Raw genomic sequence first — 18,728 nt, 5'->3', positions numbered from 1 at the left:
CTGATATTGTGTTTTTGTTCTGTAGGACGTTAAAGACGAACGTTTAAAGGATAAATGAACATTGTAAATTTCTTTCAGACAATTTTTGGAACACAAGCCGAGATAGCTCAGTTGGGAGAGCGTTAGACTGAAGATCTAAAGGTCCCTGGTTCGATCCCGGGTCTCGGCGATGTATGTAGATTCTTTTAGGTTGATTGAGTCGTCCTGACCTGTTCTTTGAATGAGCTCGGAAAAGACAACTTTTCAAAATTAATCACTAAATCTACTGGTTTACAGATCGATATTTTAATTTATTCACTTTTGCGTTTCGCGAACACAGTTAAAAGAATGGCAGAGTGACGCTGACTAGTAGCGAAATCATACGTACATCGCTATCAAATCCTTTCTTCGGTATAACACAAAAAACAAAGATACGAACTACGCATCGCATTTTCTCTATCAGAAGGGGTTTCCACGTTCTATGTACAGGGGAAAATAGTGAACGCCAAGTGTACAATTGTAATTTTACCGTCGATTTATAAAATCCGTGTGAAAATGTATCAGACGATTTCACAATTTTATTCGCTATTTTGTTAGGAAGTATAAGAAATATGGAAAATCCAATATTACGTGCCTCAATGTAAACGTGTTAAAATTTCGTGTTCTTTCAGAACTGTTAAAGAGTATTCACATACACGTGAATATCTGACAAAGGCATAAGATATATATTTCATAAAATTATACCGAATTCTAACACAAATACTTCCCCACCCACTACTCAGTAGTATTAATATTTAAAACTTTTAATACCTCCATGTGATCCTCCTGTGTTTACATATACTACCAGTCGAGTGAACACGGAATCTTGAGGAAGATACAAGGTCTATCCCGTATAAAACTAGGGTTATCATGTGACGGAATGTTTTAGATTTATTTATCATTTAAAAGAAGCCTAAACGGGAAATATAAAAGATATTTTCTTTCAAAATAAGTACCCTAAACGTGATCAACTTGAAGAGAAATAACTAAAGACATAACGTTATCTTTCTTGAAAATTTTTGCTTAATATATGGTAAATAAATATTAAGAAGTGTGTAATTTTTCTGACTAGTGAACGTTATTCAACGAAGGTTAAAGATTAGTTACCCTACCATACTATTACTCTATATTCTAACAATAATGAGATCAATTTGGTCTGTAGAATTTAATGTTATAGGAACGTGCTTAGAGGAGTGTCAATAATATCACGTTTCCCAATAAATACGCTTTGTATCCATAGTTAGGTGCATTCTCAAGAAACGTAAATAGCTTGGAATAGCGTACAGATTCCGTCGCTCGACCAGCTTACGAAGTGGCGTGGTTTCGGAAAACCGCAACGACAATCCTCGCCTTTGAACTTTTAACCATTACAGTTTTACAATCAAAGAGTGGGCTGTTGGTGTTGTTGAGTAGCTACCCACCCTCTTGCCTATCACTGCTAAGATGATACACGGGTACAGTCGATAACCATATTGTAGCGGTGTGCGAAAAGAATCCTAACCAAAGCAAGGTGTAAAGAAACACCATGGAATTCGACAACTTCGCTGATACAAAATTTTACAAATTGAAGAAGAGTTTTGCGACTTATAAATTAAAAAAGAACTTTATTTCACTTACTAACGAAAGTAGGTTCCCCAAATAAAGATGCTCCAGACGTTCAATATTTCCTCTTTTTCTTCGTCGTGCACAACAGGTGCGTTTTGATGATTGTGTATATTTCATACCTCCTTGATGGTATACAGCCCAAGTACTTCTCCCAAAACATTTTCGAGCAGAAATATATCGGCCAAAACATCATTCGACAGAACTCGTAAAGTTCCCGATATTTAATATATTTCGAAGTTCTTTATTTCAAAAGGGCGTTTCAAGAAACTCGTTTAATTTTTTTTTGTCAAAATCGTGTTTTATTGCCAGTACTGAAATGTTGTAAGGAAAGTGAAGTTTTCGTTTTAACTTGCCGTCGTTGAAATACCCCATACGGAATGTATATCTTTTATCGATTTTCAAGAAACATTCAAAACCATTTGCACTACGAGATCATTTTCTTCATGTTAAATAAGCCGTGATACACTTTCTTCTTCCACACTGAATTTCTAATGTGTAAAGTTTACCTTAGAATCAGATTCCAGTTACACGTTACATGCGAAAAGTAAATTCTGCATCTCGTAGAAACGACAGATTATTAAATGTTCATATTTTTTGTTGTTTTTCTCTAAAGTAAAACACAGTGTGGGGGACATTGTTTTTCGTTTTGTTTCTAAAAGAAAGAGAGAACTTAAAAGCTGGACGAAACTACGAAAAGTCTATTTAAAAGTTTCTCAAACTGCACTTCACTGTTGGTGAGACGTTGATCCTTGAGTAGTTTCCTTTTGAGCCAGAATGCTCAAAGAATTGTATTTGATATATAGTATAGCATGAGGTGAGATTCAAATCCTCGGAGCCAGTTGTTTTAGTTCAAAGAATTTACGAAATTTCTTTAATAGCGGTTCTGATATTGTGTTTTTGTTCTGTAGGACGTTAAAGACGAACGTTTAAAGGATAAATGAACATTGTAAATTTCTTTCAGACAATTTTGGAACACAAGCCGAGATAGCTCAGTTGGGAGAGCGTTAGACTGAAGATCTAAAGGTCCCTGGTTCGATCCCGGGTCTCGGCGATGTATGTAGATTCTTTTAGGTTGATTGAGTCGTCCTGACCTGTTCTTTGAATGAGCTCGGAAAAGACAACTTTTCAAAATTAATCACTAAATCTACTGGTTTACAGATCGATATTTTAATTTATTCACTTTTGCGTTTCGCGAACACAGTTAAAAGAATGGCAGAGTGACGCTGACTAGTAGCGAAATCATACGTACATCGCTATCAAATCCTTTCTTCGGTATAACACAAAAAACAAAGATACGAACTACGCATCGCATTTTCTCTATCAGAAGGGGTTTCCACGTTCTATGTACAGGGGAAAATAGTGAACGCCAAGTGTACAATTGTAATTTTACCGTCGATTTATAAAATCCGTGTGAAAATGTATCAGACGATTTCACAATTCTATTTCGCTATTTTGTTAGGAAGTATAAGAAATATGGAAAATCCAATATTACGTGCCTCAATGTAAACGTGTTAAAATTTAGTGTTCTTTCAGAACTGTTAAAGAGTATTCACATACACGTGAATATCTGACAAAGGCATAAGATATATATTTCATAAAATTATACCGAATTCTAACACAAATACTTCCCCACCCACTACTCAGTAGTATTAATATTTAAAACTTTAATACCTCCATGTGATCCTCCTGTGTTTACATATACTACCAGTCGAGTGAACACGGAATCTTGAGGAAGATACAAGGTCTATCCCGTATAAAACTAGGGTTATCATGTGACAGAATGTTTTAGATTTATTTATCATTTAAAAGAAGCCTAAACGGGAAATATAAAAGATATTTTCTTTCAAAATAAGTACCCTAAACGTGATCAACTTGAAGAGAAATAACTAAAGACATAACGTTATCTTTCTTGAAAATTTTTGCTTAATATATGGTAAATAAATATTAAGAAGTGTGTAATTTTTCTGACTAGTGAACGTTATTCAACGAAGGTTAAAGATTAGTTACCCTACCATACTATTACTCTATATTCTAACAATAATGAGATCAATTTGGTCTGTAGAATTTAATGTTATAGGAACGTGCTTAGAGGAGTGTCAATAATATCACGTTTCCCAATAAATACGCTTTGTATCCATAGTTAGGTGCATTCTCAAGAAACGTATATAGCTTGGAATAGCGTACAGATTCCGTCGCTCGACCAGCTTACGAAGTGGCGTGGTTTCGGATAACCGCAACGACAATCCTCGCCTTTTGAACTTTTTAACCATTACAGTTTTACAATCAAAGAGTGGGCTGTTGGTGTTGTTGAGTAGCTACCCACCCTCTTGCCTATCACTGCTAAGATGATACACGGGCTACAGTCGATAACCATATTGTAGCGGTGTGCGAAAAGAATCCTAACCAAAGCAAGGTGTAAAGAAACACCATGGAATTCGACAACTTCGCTGATACAAAATTTTACAAATTGAAGAAGAGTTTTGCGACTTATAAATTAAAAAAGAACTTTTATTTCACTTACTAACGAAAGTAGGTTCCCAAATAAAGATGCTCCAGACGTTCAATATTTCCTCTTTTTTCTTCGTCGTGCACAACACGTGCGTTTTGATGATTGTGTATATTTCATACCTCCTTGATGGTATACAGCCCACGTACTTCTCCCAAAACATTTTCGAGCAGAAATATATCGGCCAAAACATCATTCGACAGAACTCGTAAAGTTCCCGATATTTAATATATTTCGAAGTTCTTTATTTCAAAAGGGCGTTTCAAGAAACTCGTTTAATTTTTTTTTGTCAAAATCGTGTTTTATTGCCAGTACTGAAATGTTGTAAGGAAAGTGAAGTTTTCGTTTTAACTTGCCGTCGTTGAAATACCCCATACGGAATGTATATCTTTTATCGATTTTCAAGAAACATTCAAAACCATTTGCACTACGAGATCATTTTCTTCATGTTAAATAAGCCGTGATACACTTTCATCTTCCACACTGGAATTTTAATGTGTAAAGTTTACCTTAGAATCAGATTCCAGTTACACGTTACATGCGAAAAGTAAATTCTGCATCTCGTAGAAACGACAGATTATTAAATGTTCATATTTTTTTGTTGTTTTCTCTAAAGTAAAAACACAGTGTGGGGACATTGTTTTCGTTTTGTTTCTAAAAGAAAGAGAGAACTTAAAAGCTGGACGAAACTACGAAAAGTCTATTTAAAAGTTTCTCAAACTGCACTTCACTGTTGGTGAGACGTTGATCCTTGAGTAGTTTCCTTTTGAGCCAGAATGCTCAAAGAATTGTATTTGATATATAGTATAGCATGAGGTGAGATTCAAATCCTAGGAGCCAGTTGTTTTAGTTCAAAGAATTTACGAAATTTCTTTAATAGCGGTTCTGATATTGTGTTTTTGTTCTGTAGGACGTTAAAGACGAACGTTTAAAGGATAAATGAACATTGTAAATTTCTTTCAGACAATTTTTGGAACAAAAGCCGAGATAGCTCAGTTGGGAGAGCGTTAGACTGAAGATCTAAAGGTCCCTGGTTCGATCCCGGTCTCGGCGATGTATGTAGATTCTTTTAGGTTGATTGAGTCGTCCTGACCTGTTCTTTGAATGAGCTCGGAAAAGACAACTTTTCAAAATTAATCACTAAATCTACTGGTTTACAGATCGATATTTTAAATTATTCACTTTTGCGTTTCGCGAACACAGTTAAAAGAATGGCAGAGTGACGCTGACTAGTAGCGAAATCATACGTACATCGCTATCAAATCCTTTCTTCGGTATAACACAAAAAACAAAGATACGAACTACGCATCGCATTTTCTCTATCAGAAGGGGTTTCCACGTTCTATGTACAGGGAAAATAGTGAACGCCAAGTGTACAATTGTAATTTTACCGTCGATTTATAAAATCCGTGTGAAAATGTATCAGACGATTTCACAATTTTTATTCGCTATTTTGTAAGGAAGTATAAGAAATATGGAAAATCCAATATTACGTGCCTCAATGTAAACGTGTTAAAATTTCGTGTTCTTTCAGAACTGTTAAAGAGTATTCACATACACGTGAATATCTGACAAAGGCATAAGATATATATTTCATAAAATTATACCGAATTCTAACACAAATACTTCCCCACCCACTACTCAGTAGTATTAATATTTAAAACTTTAATACCTCCATGTGATCCTCCTGTGTTTACATATACTACCAGTCGAGTGAACACGGAATCTTGAGGAAGATACAAGGTCTATCCCGTATAAAACTAGGGTTATCATGTGACGGAGTGTTCTCGATTTATTTATCATTTAAAAGAAGCCTAAACGGGAAATATAAAAGATATTTTCTTTCAAAATAAGTACCCTAAACGTGATCAACTTGAAGAGAAATAACTAAAGACATAACGTTATCTTTCTTGAAAATTTTGCTTAATATATGGTAAATAAATATTAAGAAGTATGTAATTTTTCTGACTAGTGAACGTTATTCAACGAAGGTTAAAGATTAGTTACCCTACCATACTATTACTCTATATTCTAACAATAATGAGATCAATTTGGTCTGTAGAATTTAATGTTATAGGAACGTGCTTAGAGGAGTGTCAATAATATCACGTTTCCCAATAAATACGCTTTGTATCCATAGTTAGGTGCATTCTCAAGAAACGTATATAGCTTGGAATAGCGTACAGATTCCGTCGCTCGACCAGCTTACGAAGTGGCGTGGTTTCGGAAAAACCGCAACGACAATCCTCGCCTTTGAACTTTTAACCATTACAGTTTTACAATCAAAGAGTGGGCTGTTGGTGTTGTTGAGTAGCTACCCACCCTCTTGCCTATCACTGCTAAGATGATACACGGGGTACAGTCGATAACCATATTGTAGCGGTGTGCGAAAAGAATCCTAACCAAAGCAAGGTGTAAAGAAACACCATGGAATTCGACAACTTCGCTGATACAAAATTTTACAAATTGGAAGAAGAGTTTTTGCGACTTATAAATTAAAAAAAGAACTTTTATTTCACTTACTAACGAAAGTAGGTTCCCCAAATAAAGATGCTCCAGACGTTCAATATTTCCTCTTTTTTCTTCGTCGTGCACAACACGTGCGTTTTGATGATTGTGTATATTTCATACCTCCTTGATGGTATACAGCCCACGTACTTCTCCCAAAACATTTTCGAGCAGAAATATATCGGCCAAAACATCATTCGACAGAACTCGTAAAGTTCCCGATATTTAATATATTTCGAAGTTCTTTTATATTAAAAAGGCGTTTCAAGAAACTCGTTTAATTTTTTTTGTCAAAATCGTGTTTTATTGCCAGTACTGAAATGTTGTAAGGAAAGTGAAGTTTTCGTTTTAACTTGCCGTCGTTGAAATACCCCATACGGAATGTATATCTTTTATCGATTTTCAAGAAACATTCAAAACCATTTGCACTACGAGATCATTTTCTTCATGTTAAATAAGCCGTGATACACTTTCTTCTTCCACACTGGAATTTCTAATGTGTAAAGTTTACCTTTGAATCAGATTCCAGTTACACGTTACATGCGAAAAGTAAATTCTGCATCTCGTAGAAACGACAGATTATTAAATGTTCATATTTTTTGTTGTTTTCTCTAAAGTAAAACACAGTGTGGGGACATTGTTTTTCGTTTTGTTTCTAAAAGAAAGAGAGAACTTAAAAGCTGGACGAAACTACGAAAAGTCTATTTAAAAGTTTCTCAAACTGCACTTCACTGTTGGTGAGACGTTGATCCTTGAGTAGTTTCCTTTTGAGCCAGAATGCTCAAAGAATTGTATTTGATATATAGTATAGCATGAGGTGAGATTCAAATCCTCGGAGCCAGTTGTTTTAGTTCAAAGAATTTACGAAATTTCTTTAATAGCGGTTCTGATATTGTGTTTTTTGTTCTGTAGGACGTTAAAGACGAACGTTTAAAGGATAAATGAACATTGTAAATTTCTTTCAGACAATTTTTTGGAACACAAGCCGAGATAGCTCAGTTGGGAGAGCGTTAGACTGAAGATCTAAAGGTCCCTGGTTCGATCCCGGGTCTCGGCGATGTATGTAGATTCTTTTAGGTTGATTGAGTCGTCCTGACCTGTTCTTTGAATGAGCTCGGAAAAGACAACTTTTCAAAATTAATCACTAAATCTACTGGTTTACAGATCGATATTTTAATTTATTCACTTTTGCGTTTCGCGAACACAGTTAAAAGAATGGCAGAGTGACGCTGACTAGTAGCGAAATCATACGTACATCGCTATCAAATCCTTTCTTCGGTATAACACAAAAAACAAAGATACGAACTACGCATCGCATTTTCTCTATCAGAAGGGGTTTCCACGTTCTATGTACAGGGGAAAATAGTGAACGCCAAGTGTACAATTGTAATTTTACCGTCGATTTATAAAATCCGTGTGAAAATGTATCAGACGATTTCACAATTTTTATTCGCTATTTTGTTAGGAAGTATAAGAAATACGGAAAATCCAATATTACGTGCCTCAATGTAAACGTGTTAAAAATTTCGTGTTCTTTCAGAACTGTTAAAGAGTATTCACATACACGTGAATATCTGACAAAGGCATAAGATATATATTTCATAAAATTATACCGAATTCTAACACAAATACTTCCCCACCCACTACTCAGTAGTATTAATATTTAAAACTTTTAATACCTCCATGTGATCCTCCTGTGTTTACATATACTACCAGTCGAGTGAACACGGAATCTTGAGGAAGATACAAGGTCTATCCCGTATAAAACTAGGGTTATCATGTGACGGAATGTTTTAGATTTATTTATCATTTAAAAGAAGCCTAAACGGGAAATATAAAAGATATTTTCTTTCAAAATAAGTACCCTAAACGTGATCAACTTGAAGAGAAATAACTAAAGACATAACGTTATCTTTCTTGAAAATTTTGCTTAATATATGGTAAATAAATATTAAGAAGTGTGTAATTTTTCTGACTAGTGAACGTTATTCAACGAAGGTTAAAGATTAGTTACCCTACCATACTATTACTCTATATTCTAACAATAATGAGATCAATTTGGTCTGTAGAATTTAATGTTATAGGAACGTGCTTAGAGGAGTGTCAATAATATCACGTTTCCCAATAAATACGCTTTGTATCCATAGTTAGGTGCATTCTCAAGAAACGTAAATAGCTTGGAATAGCGTACAGATTCCGTCGCTCGACCAGCTTACGAAGTGGCGTGGTTTCGGAAAACCGCAACGACAATCCTCGCCTTTTGAACTTTTAACCATTACAGTTTTACAATCAAAGAGTGGGCTGTTGGTGTTGTTGAGTAGCTACCCACCCTCTTGCCTATCACTGCTAAGATGATACACGGGTACAGTCGATAACCATATTGTAGCGGTGTGCGAAAAGAATCCTAACCAAAGCAAGGTGTAAAGAAACACCATGGAATTCGACAACTTCGCTGATACAAAATTTTACAAATTGGAAGAAGAGTTTTGCGACTTATAAATTAAAAAAGAACTTTTATTTCACTTACTAACGAAAGTAGGTTCCCCAAATAAAGATGCTCCAGACGTTCAATATTTCCTCTTTTTCTTCGTCGTGCACAACAGGTGCGTTTTGATGATTGTGTATATTTCATACCTCCTTGATGGTATACAGCCCAAGTACTTCTCCCAAAACATTTTCGAGCAGAAATATATCGGCCAAAACATCATTCGACAGAACTCGTAAAGTTCCCGATATTTAATATATTTCGAAGTTCTTTATTTCAAAAGGGCGTTTCAAGAAACTCGTTTAATTTTTTTTGTCAAAATCGTGTTTTATTGCCAGTACTGAAATGTTGTAAGGAAAGTGAAGTTTTCGTTTTAACTTGCCGTCGTTGAAATACCCCATACGGAATGTATATCTTTATCGATTTTCAAGAAACATTCAAAACCATTTGCACTACGAGATCATTTTCTTCATGTTAAATAAGCCGTGATACACTTTCTTCTTCCACACTGGAATTTCTAATGTGTAAAAGTTTACCTTTGAATCAGATTCCAGTTACACGTTACATGCGAAAAGTAAATTCTGCATCTCGTAGAAACGACAGATTATTAAATGTTCATATTTTTGTTGTTTTTCTCTAAAGTAAAACACAGTGTGGGGACATTGTTTTTCGTTTTGTTTCTAAAAGAAAGAGAGAACTTAAAAGCTGGACGAAACTACGAAAAGTCTATTTAAAAGTTTCTCAAACTGCACTTCACTGTTGGTGAGACGTTGATCCTTGAGTAGTTTCCTTTTGAGCCAGAATGCTCAAAGAATTGTATTTGATATATAGTATAGCATGAGGTGAGATTCAAATCCTCGGAGCCAGTTGTTTTAGTTCAAAGAATTTACGAAATTTCTTTAATAGCGGTTCTGATATTGTGTTTTTGTTCTGTAGGACGTTAAAGACGAACGTTTAAAGGATAAATGAACATTGTAAATTTCTTTCAGACAATTTTCGGAACACAAGCCGAGATAGCTCAGTTGGGAGAGCGTTAGACTGAAGATCTAAAGGTCCCTGGTTCGATCCCGGGTCTCGGCGATGTATGTAGATTCTTTTAGGTTGATTGAGTCGTCCTGACCTGTTCTTTGAATGAGCTCGGAAAAGACAACTTTTCAAAATTAATCACTAAATCTACTGGTTTACAGATCGATATTTTAATTTATTCACTTTTGCGTTTCGCGAACACAGTTAAAAGAATGGCAGAGTGACGCTGACTAGTAGCGAAATCATACGTACATCGCTATCAAATCCTTTCTTCGGTATAACACAAAAAACAAAGATACGAACTACGCATCGCATTTTCTCTATCAGAAGGGGTTTCCACGTTCTATGTACAGGGGAAAATAGTGAACGCCAAGTGTACAATTGTAATTTTACCGTCGATTTATAAAATCCGTGTGAAAATGTATCAGACGATTTCACAATTTTTATTCGCTATTTTGTTAGGAAGTATAAGAAATATGGAAAATCCAATATTACGTGCCTCAATGTAAACGTGTTAAAAATTTTGTGTTCTTTCAGAACCGTTAAAGAGTATTCACATACACGTGAATATCTGACAAAGGCATAAGATATATATTTCATAAAATTATACCGAATTCTAACACAAATACTTCCCCACCCACTACTCAGTAGTATTAATATTTAAAACTTTTAATACCTCCATGTGATCCTCCTGTGTTTACATATACTACCAGTCGAGTGAACACGGAATCTTGAGGAAGATACAAGGTCTATCCCGTATAAAACTAGGGTTATCATGTGACGGAGAGTTCTCGATTTATTTATCATTTAAAAGAAGCCTAAACGGGAAATATAAAAGATATTTTCTTTCAAAATAAGTACCCTAAACGTGATCAACTTGAAGAGAAATAACTAAAGACATAACGTTATCTTTCTTGAAAATTTTTGCTTAATATATGGTAAATAAATATTAAGAAGTGTGTAATTTTTCTGACTAGTGAACGTTATTCAACGAAGGTTAAAGATTAGTTACCCTACCATACTATTACTCTATATTCTAACAATAATGAGATCAATTTGGTCTGTAGAATTTAATGTTATAGGAACGTGCTTAGAGGAGTGTCAATAATATCACGTTTCCCAATAAATACGCTTTGTATCCATAGTTAGGTGCATTCTCAAGAAACGTTAATAGCTTGGAATAGCGTACAGATTCCGTCGCTCGACCAGCTTACGAAGTGGCGTGGTTTCGGAAAAACCGCAACGACAATCCTCGCCTTTGAACTTTTAACCATTACAGTTTTACAATCAAAGAGTGGGCTGTTGGTGTTGTTGAGTAGCTACCCACCCTCTTGCCTATCACTGCTAAGATGATACACGGGTACAGTCGATAACCATATTGTAGCGGTGTGCGAAAAGAATCCTAACCAAAGCAAGGTGTAAAGAAACACCATGGAATTCGACAACTTCGCTGATACAAAATTTTACAAATTGGAAGAAGAGTTTTGCGACTTATAAATTAAAAAAGAACTTTTATTTCACTTACTAACGAAAGTAGGTTCCCAAATAAAGATGCTCCAGACGTTCAATATTTCCTCTTTTTCTTCGTCGTGCACAACAGGTGCGTTTTGATGATTGTGTATATTTCATACCTCCTTGATGGTATACAGCCCAAGTACTTCTCCCAAAACATTTTCGAGCAGAAATATATCGGCCAAAACATCATTCGACAGAACTCGTAAAGTTCCTGATATTTAATATATTTCGAAGTTCTTTATTTCAAAAGGGCGTTTCAAGAAACTCGTTTAATTTTTTTTGTCAAAATCGTGTTTTATTGCCAGTACTGAAATGTTGTAAGGAAAGTGAAGTTTTCGTTTTAACTTGCCGTCGTTGAAATACCCCATACGGAATGTATATCTTTATCGATTTTCAAGAAACATTCAAAACCATTTGCACTACGAGATCATTTTCTTCATGTTAAATAAGCCGTGATACACTTTCTTCTTCCACACTGGAATTTCTAATGTGTAAAAGTTTACCTTTGAATCAGATTCCAGTTACACGTTACATGCGAAAAGTAAATTCTGCATCTCGTAGAAACGACAGATTATTAAATGTTCATATTTTTGTTGTTTTTCTCTAAAGTAAAAAACACAGTGTGGGGACATTGTTTTTCGTTTTGTTTCTAAAAGAAAGAGAGAACTTAAAAGCTGGACGAAACTACGAAAAGTCTATTTAAAAGTTTCTCAAACTGCACTTCACTGTTGGTGAGACGTTGATCCTTGAGTAGTTTCCTTTGAGCCAGAATGCTCAAAGAATTGTATTTGATATATAGTATAGCATGAGGTGAGATTCAAATCCTCGGAGCCAGTTGTTTTAGTTCAAAGAATTTACGAAATTTCTTTAATAGCGGTTCTGATATTGTGTTTTGTTCTGTAGGACGTTAAAGACGAACGTTTAAAGGATAAATGAACATTGTAAATTTCTTTCAGACAATTTTGGAACACAAGCCGAGATAGCTCAGTTGGGAGAGCGTTAGACTGAAGATCTAAAGGTCCCTGGTTCGATCCCGGGTCTCGGCGATGTATGTAGATTCTTTTAGGTTGATTGAGTCGTCCTGACCTGTTCTTTGAATGAGCTCGGAAAAGACAACTTTTCAAAATTAATCACTAAATCTACTGGTTTACAGATCGATATTTTAATTTATTCACTTTTGCGTTTCGCGAACACAGTTAAAAGAATGGCAGAGTGACGCTGACTAGTAGCGAAATCATACGTACATCGCTATCAAATCCTTTCTTCGGTATAACACAAAAAACAAAGATACGAACTACGCATCGCATTTTCTCTATCAGAAGGGGTTTCCACGTTCTATGTACAGGGGAAAATAGTGAACGCCAAGTGTACAATTGTAATTTTACCGTCGATTTATAAAATCCGTGTGAAAATGTATCAGACGATTTCACAATTTTTATTCGCTATTTTGTTAGGAAGTATAAGAAATATGGAAAATCCAATATTACGTGCCTCAATGTAAACGTGTTAAAAATTTCGTGTTCTTTCAGAACCGTTAAAGAGTATTCACATACACGTGAATATCTGACAAAGGCATAAGATATATATTTCATAAAATTATACCGAATTCTAACACAAATACTTCCCCACCCACTACTCAGTAGTATTAATATTTAAAACTTTTAATACCTCCATGTGATCCTCCTGTGTTTACATATACTACCAGTCGAGTGAACACGGAATCTTGAGGAAGATACAAGGTCTATCCCGTATAAAACTAGGGTTATCATGTGACGGAGAGTTCTCGATTTATTTATCATTTAAAAGAAGCCTAAACGGGAAATATAAAAGATATTTTCTTTCAAAATAAGTACCCTAAACGTGATCAACTTGAAGAGAAATAACTAAAGACATAACGTTATCTTTCTTGAAAATTTTTTGCTTAATATATGGTAAATAAATATTAAGAAGTGTGTAATTTTTCTGACTAGTGAACGTTATTCAACGAAGGTTAAAGATTAGTTACCCTACCATACTATTACTCTATATTCTAACAATAATGAGATCAATTTGGTCTGTAGAATTTAATGTTATAGGAACGTGCTTAGAGGAGTGTCAATAATATCACGTTTCCCAATAAATACGCTTTGTATCCATAGTTAGGTGCATTCTCAAGAAACGTTAATAGCTTGAATAGCGTACAGATTCCGTCGCTCGACCAGCTTACGAAGTGGCGTGGTTTCGGAAAACCGCAACGACAATCCTCGCCTTTGAACTTTTAACCATTACAGTTTTACAATCAAAGAGTGGGCTGTTGGTGTTGTTGAGTAGCTACCCACCCTCTTGCCTATCACTGCTAAGATGATACACGGGGTACAGTCGATAACCATATTGTAGCGGTGTGCGAAAAGAATCCTAACCAAAGCAAGGTGTAAAGAAACACCATGGAATTCGACAACTTCGCTGATACAAAATTTTACAAATTGGAAGAAGAGTTTTGCGACTTATAAATTAAAAAAAGAACTTTATTTCACTTACTAACGAAAGTAGGTTCCCAAATAAAGATGCTCCAGACGTTCAATATTTCCTCTTTTTTCTTCGTCGTGCACAACAGGTGCGTTTTGATGATTGTGTATATTTCATACCTCCTTGATGGTATACAGCCCAAGTACTTCTCCCAAAACATTTTCGAGCAGAAATATATCGGCCAAAACATCATTCGACAGAACTCGTAAAGTTCCTGATATTTAATATATTTCGAAGTTCTTTTATTTCAAAAGGGCGTTTCAAGAAACTCGTTTAATTTTTTTTTGTCAAAATCGTGTTTTATTGCCAGTACTGAAATGTTGTAAGGAAAGTGAAGTTTTCGTTTTAACTTGCCGTCGTTGAAATACCCCATACGGAATGTATATCTTTTATCGATTTTCAAGAAACATTCAAAACCATTTGCACTACGAGATCATTTTCTTCATGTTAAATAAGCCGTGATACACTTTCTTCTTCCACACTGGAATTTCTAATGTGTAAAAGTTTACCTTTGAATCAGATTCCAGTTACACGTTACATGCGAAAAGTAAATTCTGCATCTCGTAGAAACGACAGATTATTAAATGTTCATATTTTTTGTTGTTTTCTCTAAAGTAAAAAACACAGTGTGGGGACATTGTTTTCGTTTTGTTTCTAAAGAAAGAGAGAACTTAAAAGCTGGACGAAACTACGAAAAGTCTATTTAAAAGTTTCTCAAACTGCACTTCACTGTTGGTGAGACGTTGATCCTTGAGTAGTTTCCTTTTGAGCCAGAATGCTCAAAGAATTGTATTTGATATATAGTATAGCATGAGGTGAGATTCAAATCCTCGGAGCCAGTTGTTTTAGTTCAAAGAATTTACGAAATTTCTTTAATAGCGGTTCTGATATTGTGTTTTTGTTCTGTAGGACGTTAAAGACGAACGTTTAAAGGATAAATGAACATTGTAAATTTCTTTCAGACAATTTTTGGAACACAAGCCGAGATAGCTCAGTTGGGAGAGCGTTAGACTGAAGATCTAAAGGTCCCTGGTTCGATCCCGGTCTCGGCGATGTATGTAGATTCTTTTAGGTTGATTGAGTCGTCCTGACCTGTTCTTTGAATGAGCTCGGAAAGACAACTTTTCAAAATTAATCACTAAATCTACTGGTTTACAGATCGATATTTTAATTTATTCACTTTTGCGTTTCGCGAACACAGTTAAAAGAATGGCAGAGTGACGCTGACTAGTAGCGAAATCATACGTACATCGCTATCAAATCCTTTCTTCGGTATAACACAAAAAACAAAGAAACGAACTACGCATCGCATTTTCTCTATCAGAAGGGGTTTCCACGTTCTATGTACAGGGAAAATAGTGAGCGCCAAGTGTACAATTGTAATTTTACCGTCGATTTATAAAATCCGTGTGAAAATGTATCAGACGATTTCACAATTTTTTATTCGCTATTTTGTTAGGAAGTATAACAAATATGGAAAATCCAATATTACGTGCCTCAATGTAAACGTGTTAAAATTTCGTGTTCTTTCAGAACTGTTAAAGAGTATTCACATACACGTGAATATCTGACAAAGGCATAAGATATATATTTCATAAAATTATACCGAATTCTAACACAAATACTTCCCCACCCACTACTCAGTAGTATTAATATTTAAAACTTTTAATACCTCCATGTGATCCTCCTGTGTTTACATATACTACCAGTCGAGTGAACACGGAATCTTGAGGAAGATACAAGGTCTATCCCGTATAAAACTAGGGTTATCATGTGACGGAGAGTTCTCGATTTATTTATCATTTAAAAGAAGCCTAAACGGGAAATATAAAAGATATTTTCTTTCAAAATAAGTACCCTAAACGTGATCAACTTGAAGAGAAATAACTAAAGACATAACGTTATCTTTCTTGAAAATTTTTGCTTAATATATGGTAAATAAATATTAAGAAGTGTGTAATTTTTCTGACTAGTGAACGTTATTCAACGAAGGTTAAAGATTAGTTACCCTACCATACTATTACTCTATATTCTAACAATAATGAGATCAATTTGGTCTGTAGAATTTAATGTTATAGGAACGTGCTTAGAGGAGTGTCAATAATATCACGTTTCCCAATAAATACGCTTTGTATCCATAGTTAGGTGCATTCTCAAGAAACGTTAATAGCTTGGAATAGCGTACAGATTCCGTCGCTCGACCAGCTTACGAAGTGGCGTGGTTTCGGAAAAACCGCAACGACAATCCTCGCCTTTTGAACTTTTTAACCATTACAGTTTTACAATCAAAGAGTGGGCTGTTGGTGTTGTTGAGTAGCTACCCACCCTCTTGCCTATCACTGCTAAGATGATACACGGGTACAGTCGATAACCATATTGTAGCGGTGTGCGAAAAGAATCCTAACCAAAGCAAGGTGTAAAGAAACACCATGGAATTCGACAACTTCGCTGATACAAAATTTTACAAATTGGAAGAAGAGTTTTGCGACTTATAAATTAAAAAAGAACTTTTATTTCACTTACTAACGAAAGTAGGTTCCCCAAATAAAGATGCTCCAGACGTTCAATATTTCCTCTTTTTCTTCGTCGTGCACAACAGGTGCGTTTTGATGATTGTGTATATTTCATACCTCCTTGATGGTATACAGCCCAAGTACTTCTCCCAAAACATTTTCGAGCAGAAATATATCGGCCAAAACATCATTCGACAGAACTCGTAAAGTTCCCGATATTTAATATATTTCGAAGTTCTTTTATTTCAAAGGGCGTTTCAAGAAACTCGTTTAATTTTTTTTGTCAAAATCGTGTTTTATTGCCAGTACTGAAATGTTGTAAGGAAAGTGAAGTTTTCGTTTTAACTTGCCGTCGTTGAAATACCCCATACGGAATGTATATCTTTTATCGATTTTCAAGAAACATTCAAAACCATTTGCACTACGAGATCATTTTCTTCATGTTAAATAAGCCGTGATACACTTTCTTCTTCCACACTGGAATTTCTAATGTGTAAAAGTTTACCTTTGAATCAGATTCCAGTTACACGTTACATGCGAAAAGTAAATTCTGCATCTCGTAGAAACGACAGATTATTAAATGTTCATATTTTTGTTGTTTTCTCTAAAGTAAAACACAGTGTGGGGGACATTGTTTTTCGTTTTGTTTCTAAAAGAAAGAGAGAACTTAAAAGCTGGACGAAACTACGAAAAGTCTATTTAAAAGTTTCTCAAACTGCACTTCACTGTTGGTGAGACGTTGATCCTTGAGTAGTTTCCTTTTGAGCCAGAATGCTCAAAGAATTGTATTTGATATATAGTATAGCATGAGGTGAGATTCAAATCCTCGGAGCCAGTTGTTTTAGTTCAAAGAATTTACGAAATTTCTTTAATAGCGGTTCTGATATTGTGTTTTTTGTTCTGTAGGACGTTAAAGACGAACGTTTAAAGGATAAATGAACATTGTAAATTTCTTTCAGACAATTTTTGGAACACAAGCCGAGATAGCTCAGTTGGGAGAGCGTTAGACTGAAGATCTAAAGGTCCCTGGTTCGATCCCGGTCTCGGCGATGTATGTAGATTCTTTTAGGTTGATTGAGTCGTCCTGACCTGTTCTTTGAATGAGCTCGGAAAGACAACTTTTCAAAATTAATCACTAAATCTACTGGTTTACAGATCGATATTTTAATTTATTCACTTTTGCGTTTCGCGAACACAGTTAAAAGCATGGCAGAGTGACGCTGACTAGTAGTGAAATCATACGTACATCGCTATCAAATCCTTTCTTCGGTATAACACAAAAAAAAAGATACGAACTACGCATCGCATTTTCTCTATCAGAAGGGGTTTCCACGTTCTATGTACAGGGAAAATAGTGAACGCCAAGTGTACAATTGTAATTTTACCGTCGATTTATAAAATCCGTGTGAAAATGTATCAGACGATTTCACAATTTTATTCGCTATTTTGTTAGGAAGTATAAGAAATATGGAAAATCCAATATCACGTGCCTCAATGTAAACGTGTTAAAAATTTCGTGTTCTTTCAGAACCGTTAAAGAGTATTCACATACACGTGAATATCTGACAAAGGCATAAGATATATATTTCATAAAATTATACCGAATTCTAACACAAATACTTCCCCACCCACTACTCAGTAGTATTAATATTTAAAACTTTTAATACCTCCATGTGATCCTCCTGTGTTTACATATACTACCAGTCGAGTGAACACGGAATCTTGAGGAAGATACAAGGTCTATCCCGTATAAAACTAGGGTTATCATGTGACGGAGAGTTCTCGATTTATTTATCATTTAAAAGAAGCCTAAACGGGAAATATAAAAGATATTTTCTTTCAAAATAAGTACCCTAAACGTGATCAACTTGAAGAGAAATAACTAAAGACATAACGTTATTCTTTCTTGAAAATTTTGCTTAATATATGGTAAATAAATATTAAGAAGTGTAATTTTTTCTGACTAGTGAACGTTATTCAACGAAGGTTAAAGATTAGTTACCCTACCATACTATTACTCTATATTCTAACAATAATGAGATCAATT

General features: G+C 35.0%; 8 non-coding genes across 8 annotated transcripts; all 8 read left to right on the top strand.

Moving 5' to 3' along the window:
* Nucleotides 1-96: 96 nt before the first annotated feature.
* On the top strand, nt 97-169 carry TRNAF-GAA (transfer RNA phenylalanine (anticodon GAA)). The gene has a single exon. It is a non-coding gene; the product is annotated as a tRNA-Phe (tRNA).
* Nucleotides 170-2,601: 2,432 nt separating this feature from the next.
* On the top strand, nt 2,602-2,674 carry TRNAF-GAA (transfer RNA phenylalanine (anticodon GAA)). The gene has a single exon. It is a non-coding gene; the product is annotated as a tRNA-Phe (tRNA).
* A 2,436-nt stretch (nt 2,675-5,110) lies between these two features.
* On the top strand, nt 5,111-5,182 carry TRNAF-GAA (transfer RNA phenylalanine (anticodon GAA)). The gene has a single exon. It is a non-coding gene; the product is annotated as a tRNA-Phe (tRNA).
* A 2,439-nt stretch (nt 5,183-7,621) lies between these two features.
* Nucleotides 7,622-7,694, top strand: TRNAF-GAA (transfer RNA phenylalanine (anticodon GAA)). Its single transcript has one exon. It is a non-coding gene; the product is annotated as a tRNA-Phe (tRNA).
* A 2,435-nt stretch (nt 7,695-10,129) lies between these two features.
* TRNAF-GAA (transfer RNA phenylalanine (anticodon GAA)) lies at nt 10,130-10,202 on the top strand. Its single transcript has one exon. It is a non-coding gene; the product is annotated as a tRNA-Phe (tRNA).
* A 2,434-nt stretch (nt 10,203-12,636) lies between these two features.
* Nucleotides 12,637-12,709, top strand: TRNAF-GAA (transfer RNA phenylalanine (anticodon GAA)). Its single transcript has one exon. It is a non-coding gene; the product is annotated as a tRNA-Phe (tRNA).
* Nucleotides 12,710-15,148: 2,439 nt separating this feature from the next.
* TRNAF-GAA (transfer RNA phenylalanine (anticodon GAA)) lies at nt 15,149-15,220 on the top strand. Its single transcript has one exon. It is a non-coding gene; the product is annotated as a tRNA-Phe (tRNA).
* Nucleotides 15,221-17,658: 2,438 nt separating this feature from the next.
* TRNAF-GAA (transfer RNA phenylalanine (anticodon GAA)) lies at nt 17,659-17,730 on the top strand. The gene has a single exon. It is a non-coding gene; the product is annotated as a tRNA-Phe (tRNA).
* The last annotated feature ends 998 nt before the right edge of the window (nt 17,731-18,728 follow it).

Source organism: Tachypleus tridentatus, chromosome 11, assembly GCF_004210375.1.
Source record: "Tachypleus tridentatus isolate NWPU-2018 chromosome 11, ASM421037v1, whole genome shotgun sequence".
Lineage (NCBI taxonomy): Eukaryota > Metazoa > Arthropoda > Merostomata > Xiphosura > Limulidae > Tachypleus > Tachypleus tridentatus.
Note: the sequence above shows the minus strand (reverse complement) of the source record. Positions and strands in the feature narration are given on the sequence as shown.